This window comes from Mauremys reevesii, linkage group 2 (assembly GCF_016161935.1).
Source record: "Mauremys reevesii isolate NIE-2019 linkage group 2, ASM1616193v1, whole genome shotgun sequence".
Classification (NCBI taxonomy): Eukaryota; Metazoa; Chordata; order Testudines; family Geoemydidae; genus Mauremys; species Mauremys reevesii.
The window spans coordinates 168,195,905-168,202,831 of record NC_052624.1 but is presented as its reverse complement, the minus strand read 5'-3'; positions in this window follow the sequence as shown (position 1 = coordinate 168,202,831).

Here is a 6,927-nt window from a genome sequence, read left to right as displayed (position 1 = left end):
ATAGAGACTGGGAATGGCTGAGCCATTACACACATTGAATCTATTTCCCCATGTTAAGTATCCTCACAGCTTCTTGTCAAACTGTCTTAAATGGGTCATCTTGATTATCACCACAAAAGTATTTTTTCTCCTGCTGACAATAGCTCATCTTATTTAATTAGCCTCTTAGAGTTGGTTGGGCAACTCCCACCTTTTCATGTTCTCTGTATGTGTATATATATTTCCTCACTATATGTTCCATCCTATGCATCCGATGAAGTGGGCTGTAGCCCACGAAAGCTTATGCTCAAATAAATTTGTTAGTCTCTAAGGTGCCACAAGTACGCCTGTTCTTTTTGTGGATACAGACTAACATGGCTGCTACCCTGAAACATGCCAATTTAGTGACTGTTTGGAAATTTGAATTGAAATTGAAACATTAATACACACTTTAAAAGCATATAAAGTGTATGATAAAATACGTGTATCTGAAAGTATAGTAGATTTGAAAAGTATGAACATAGACTAGCTTCCTTATACAGCTGTTGTTTTTTTATGACAATGTCAGTGCATTCATTTTGGTGATGTTGGCCAACCTAATAATTTCAAATGATGATTTGTAAGCAAAGTCTAAATGAGCTCTCCCTGACAGCTAGTGATGAGCTGGGGGCTGGGGGGAAAGGCTTCAGGACCAGACTGTATTTACATTCACACCTAATCTACCTAGGTATCCAGCAAACAGAGCTGTGTTTCCCAAGTGATAGATTTTGGCTGGGGTTGGGTTACAAATCACTTGAATGCGGGATTGGGGGGGGAATGAAATGTTGTTCTTATTGTGCTGATTGAGGGCATCAAATGAGAGGGTGGGGACCTGTCCCTCTCCACTGTTTAAAGACAGAGCTGATTAGGCTCCATAAATAGTCTTTTGTTCTGTTAAGTGACCACTGCAGCTGAAATCACTGACAATCAGGTCTAAGTGCTTAGTCCTGCTGTGGGTACAGTGTTTTTGTGCAAAAGACGGCCCAGACTGCACTAGCAGTGAGGTTCCCCCACTGAGAGCTCAGCTGAAATCACTGAGAGCTGGGTGGAACCTCAAGAGACCAACTCGCAGAGGTCACAGTGGCAGGTGGCAGCAGAAGGTGACTGCGCAGGGCCATTGGCAACAGAGTGGTGGAGTGAACGGTGGCACAACGGACAGCCGTGGCCAGAGCGAACAGTGAGCAGCTGGAGGAACGAGCAAGATGCCTTCTTGCCCCCCACCTGGGAGGTGTACTCACGTGAAAGCACCTCTGAACTCTGAGTCTCCACTGACCAAGGACAACACCGCTAAGTGGGGTGCGGTGAAGGGAAAAGTGAAGGGCACGTTAAATAAACATTTGTTTGTTGAACTATATTTTAGTGACTTTGCTCCAGAATGCTAGATTTGTGACTGGGAATGGAAACTTATATAAATATGTTTCCTAGTAGGCCAAGATTTTTAAAATGCATTATTTGCCAAGGTTGTTATCTCACATCGTTGCTATCTTGAGAGGTCATTATGTTGGGGAGTTTCTGTAATAAACATTTTTATTATTATAATTAATTTTTACATAAGAATGGTCATACTGGGTCAAACCAATGATCCATATAGCCCAGTATCCTGTCTTCCGACAGTGGTCAAGGCCAGGTGCTTCAGAGGGAATGAACAGAACAGGGAATCATCAAATGATCCATCCCCTGTTATCCATTCCCAGCTTCTGGCAAACAGGCTAGGGACACTCAGAGCATGGTGTTGCATCCCTCCCCATCCTGGCTAATAGCCACTGATGGACCTGTTCTCCAGGAATGTATCTAGTTCTTTTTTAAATCCTATTGTAGTTTTGGTCTTCACAGCATCCCCTGGCAAAGAGTTCCATGGGTTGGCTTTATGTTGTGTGAAGAAGTACTTCCTTTTGTTTTTTTAAAACCTGCTGCCTATTAATTTCATTGGGTGACTGCTAGTTCTTGTGTTATGTGAAGGATTAAATAACATTTCCTTATTCACTTTCTTCACACCAGTCAAGATTTTATAGATCTCTATTGTATCCCCCCTTACTCGTCTCTTTTCTAAGCTGAAAATTCCCAGTCATTTTAATTTCTCCTCCTGTTTCATACCCCTAATCATTTTAGTTGCCCATCTCTGTACCTTTTCCATTTCCAATATATCTCTTTTGGGATGGAGTGACCAGATCTGCACACAGTATTCAAGGTGTACACATACCATCGATTTATATAGAGGCAATATGATATTTTCTGTCTTTCTATCCCTTTCTTAATGATTCCCAGCATTCTGTTCATTTTTTTGACTGCCACTGCACATTGAGTGGAGGTTTTCAGAGAACTATCCACAATGACTCCAAGATCTCTTTCTTGAGTGTTAACAGCTAATTCAGACTCTTTCATGTTGTATGTATAGTTGACATTGTTTTCCAATGTGCATTACTTTGCATTTATCAACAGTTGAATTTCATCTGCCAGTTTTGTGAGATCCCTTTGTAACTCTTCACAGTCTGCCTGGGACTTAACTATCTTGGATAGTTTTGTATCATCTGCAAATTTTACCACCTCACTGTTTACCCATTTTTCCAGATCATTTATGAGTATGTTGAACAGTAATGGTCCCAATACCAACCCCTCAGGGATACCACTATTTATCTCCTACCCTTTGTTTCCCATCTTTTAACCAGTTACTGATCCATGAGAGGACTTCCCTCTTATCCCATGATGGCTTACTTTTCAAAAGTCAATTTAAATTAAATACATTTTTTAAAAAAAATTATATGTTTTTAGAAATCTAGACCTGTTATATGTTTTGGTGTAACTTGCATTATCCTTATGTTAAATTTGCATTATCCTAACAAAACATTTACTTTATTCATATCTCTTTTATATATCTCATCGGCCCTGACACACGCACACCCATAAATTTGAACACCCCGCCTAATTTCAATTCCTGGGGAAACTACTGCTGCTTCCCTTCCCCACCTAACCCGATACCCCACTGATTTAACCCGGTCTGCTTCCATTCCGCTCCCGAGTCAAACCCAATCCCCCACTACCCAAACCCAGTCTGCTTCCTTCTCCCTCGGGCAAACTGGAACCATCACTGACCGAATCCGGTCTGCTTCTCTTCCCCTCCCCAGCCAAACCCGATCCTCTCAGTGACTGAACCCATTCTGCTCCCCTTGCACTCCTCAGCCAAACCCGAACCCTCACTGACCAAACCCAGTCTGCTTCCCTTCCCCAGCCTAACCTGAGACCCCACTGACTCAACCCAGTCTGCTTCCCTTCCTCTCCCCAGCCAAACCTGATTCTCCCAGTGACTGAATCCGTTCTGTTCCCCTTGCACTCCCGAGTCAAACCCGAACCCTCACTGACCCGAACCCAGTCTGCTTCCCTTCCCCACCAAACCCAATCCTCCAGTATGACAGAGTATCTGCCATTCTAATTTTATAAAAACAACAAGGAGTCCTGTGGCACCATAAAGACTAACAGATTTATTTAGGCATAAGCTTTCCTGAGTAAAAAACCCACTTCTTCAGATGCATGGAGTGAAAATTACAGATGCAGGCATTATATAATGACACATGAAGAGAAGGGAGTTACCTCACAAGTGAAGAACCAGTGTTGGCAGGGCCAATTCAATCAGGGTGGATGTAGTCCACTCCCAATAATTGATGAGGAGGTGTCAATTCCAGGAGAGCCAAAGATGCTTCTGTAATGAGCCAGCCACTCCCAGTCCCTATTCAAGCCCAAATTAATGGTGTTATATTTGCAAATTAATTTTAGTTCTGCAGTTTCTCTTTGAAGTCTGTTTCTGAAGTGTTTTTGTTCAAGAATAGTGACTTTTAAATCTATTATAGAATGACCGGGGAGATTGAAGTGTTCACCTACTGGCTTTTGTATGTTATGATTCCTGATGTCCGATTAGTGTCCATTTATTCTTTTACTTAGGGACTGTCCAGTTTAGCCAATGTACCTGGCAGAGGGGCATTGCTGGCACATGATGGCATATATAACATTAGTAGACGTTCAGGTGAATGAGCCCTTGATGGTGTGGCTGATGTGGTTGGGTCCTCTGACAGTGTCGCAAGAGTAGATCTGGGGACAGAGTAGGCAACGAGGTTTGCTACAGGGATTGGTTCCTGGGTTAGTGTTCCTGGTGTGTAGTTGCTGGTGGACTCCTTTGTTGTTTTTGTGGATACAGACTAACATGGCTACCCCCTGATACTTGACACCATGCAAGGCTCTAATTTTATAAATTTTATTAATAACAATAATTGGATATTATAAAGGTAGAATAAAATGTAGTAGATTTTGATATGAAACAATGAAGGGAGGAAGTGACAGTGTATTGTGTATAATGTATGTGATTTATTTTAATATCCGTGCTATGTTGTGCAAAGTGAAAACAAAAACAATGTCAACACTGTCAGGTTATTCATTTATTTTTATTAAATGTGTAGTCTAAATAATGAAATTAATAAATTTTCAAGCTGAATGTGTATTAATTATAATGAACAATGCCAATTTATGCAGTATTCATTTTTGAAAGTTTATAATAAGCGATGCTCTGGGGAGAGGGGAGGAAGTGGGGGGGCGGAAGGTGGAAGTTTTGCCTAGGGCGCAAAATAACCTTGCACCAGCCCTGATTAGGCCCCCTTGGGAATCCTCCTCCACTGCCATAGAGCCACCGTAGCCATGACTAATGAACAGAGTGCAGCTAGGGAAAAGTGAATGTGCATAACTTTATTCACATGAGAAGGCCCATTGAATTCACATGAATAAAGTAGTATATGTGCTTATGTTTTTGTCAGATTGGGACCTTAATTTTATATTTTCACCAATCTCATAAATAATCTCAGAACAGAGATAGGATAATCTAGTGGTGCTTTATTTCATAGCTGAAAGATCTGACAAGGCATGGGACTGGATAACAGATTTATCAGTTTTAAGGCCACAAGGGACCATTATGATCATCTAGCTCAGTGGTTCCCAAACATTGCACCAGGTGACCCACCAACTGCATTTTCTTTTCTTTTTTTTGGTAATCCATTATTACATATGTGCACCCTCTGCCAGGCTCCACAACTCTAATCCTAGCCTGGTGTGGAGGGAAGCCACCAGGGACAGGATTTGGAGAGAAAGCCTGCCCCAGCTGCTTTGGGGTGAGCAAGAGGCAGGCTTGCTCTCCAAGCCTGCACCTTCCCCCAGGGCTTCCCCTCCACACCGGTTGGGCTGGGAGAACTATATGTTTGTCTAGGCCAGGGGTCGGCAACCGGTGGCTCGCGGCTCGCCAGGGTAAGCACCCTGGCGGGCCGGCCCGGTTTGTTTATCTGCCACGTCGGCAAGTTTGGCCGATCGCGGCTCCCACTGGCCGCGGTTCACGGTCCCAGGCCAATGCGGGAGGCAGGAAGCCGCGGCCAGACCATCCCTCGGCTCGCGCCTCTTCCTGCCTCCCGCATTGGCCTGGGACCGCGAACCGCGGCCAGTGGGAGCCGCGATCAGCCGAACTTGCCGACGCGGCAGATAAACAAACCGGGCCGGCCCGCCAGGGTGCTTACCCTGGCGAGCCGCGAGCCACCGGTTGCCGACCCCTGGTCTAGGCCAATTCTGGCCCTGGGCATGATAGCCAATCTGTAACCTACCATGACCCACTGATGGGTCAGGACCCACCACATGGGAAACACTGATCTAGTTCAACTCCTGCATAACACAGGCCAAAGAACCTCTCCCATTAAATTCATCAAGCCCATAACTTCTGTCTGAGCTATGTATAGCATATCATTCAGAAAAACCACCAGTCTTGATTTAAAGATGTTGTGATGGAGAATCTTACCCATGTAGGTAGATGTAGACTGTGATCAAGTCAATTCTAAACCTTCTCTTGGATAAACTAATCAGGTTGACCTTAAGTGTCTCACAATGTGGTATGTTCTCCAGACCTTAAAATATTCTTGTAGTTCTTTTCTGAACATATTCCAATTTTCAGCATCCATTTTGAGGTGTAAACTCTGCCAGTTGAGCTATTTAAGCTGCGCACTTCTTACTGTTGCTTGAAGGCCTTGTCCAATTTCATCAAAACTCTAGAATTGTGTTATGATCCCCTTCTCCCTGTGAGCAATGGGAGCAATGGGGATGACTCCTCTGCTCCTCCCGTCTCCCTGCAGCACCTGGGCTGGGAAGGGACAGCAGGACATGAAGAGTCCCTGGAGCTGCCCCTAGCCTAGAAGGAGGACCTGATGAACCTGCCCCCTTTCCAGGGAGAGAGGAGTGAAGAGCCCCAGGAGCTGCAGAAAGAGCAGAGGTGAGGCTGGGGGTGAAGCACAATTGATGTGGGGTGGGGAACAGGGGACAGACAGATGTGGGAGTGAGAGTTCTTGCAGCAGGGGCAAAAATCACCTTAATAAATATGGGAGTGTTGGCAAGGCCATTTCATTCATTCATTCATTAATTCTCTCTCTCTCTCTCTCTCTCTCACTCTCACACACACACACACACACACACTCACACACACACACAGAGGATATGGACAATGGGAAGTCAAAAATCAAAAGACAGATAAAAAATACAATATAATCCCCCCTTAAATCTCATTGGGCTGAGGGACAGACACATGATTTTTAAGCCCTGGGGGTTGGCAATACTGGACTGATTTAGAAATCCCTCTGCAAAGTGTCTTATTGGCTTCATCAAGGGTTCCACGAAGGGTTAAAGTGTAAACCAGAGTCCCCACTAGGAGGGTGAAGCTGTGGGGTGGGAGGAGTCAGCAGTGCTGAGGCCACTTCCAAGAAGGGGTTTCAGATAGTCTGTACCCTTGGGTGGAGTTTGGGGGGTGTGCTACAGCATGGCCAGAAGGCAGCAGGAGAGTGTTACAAGGGAGCCTTGTTCCCTGTAAGGGGAAGAAAGTTTGCTATAGATTAACTAGAG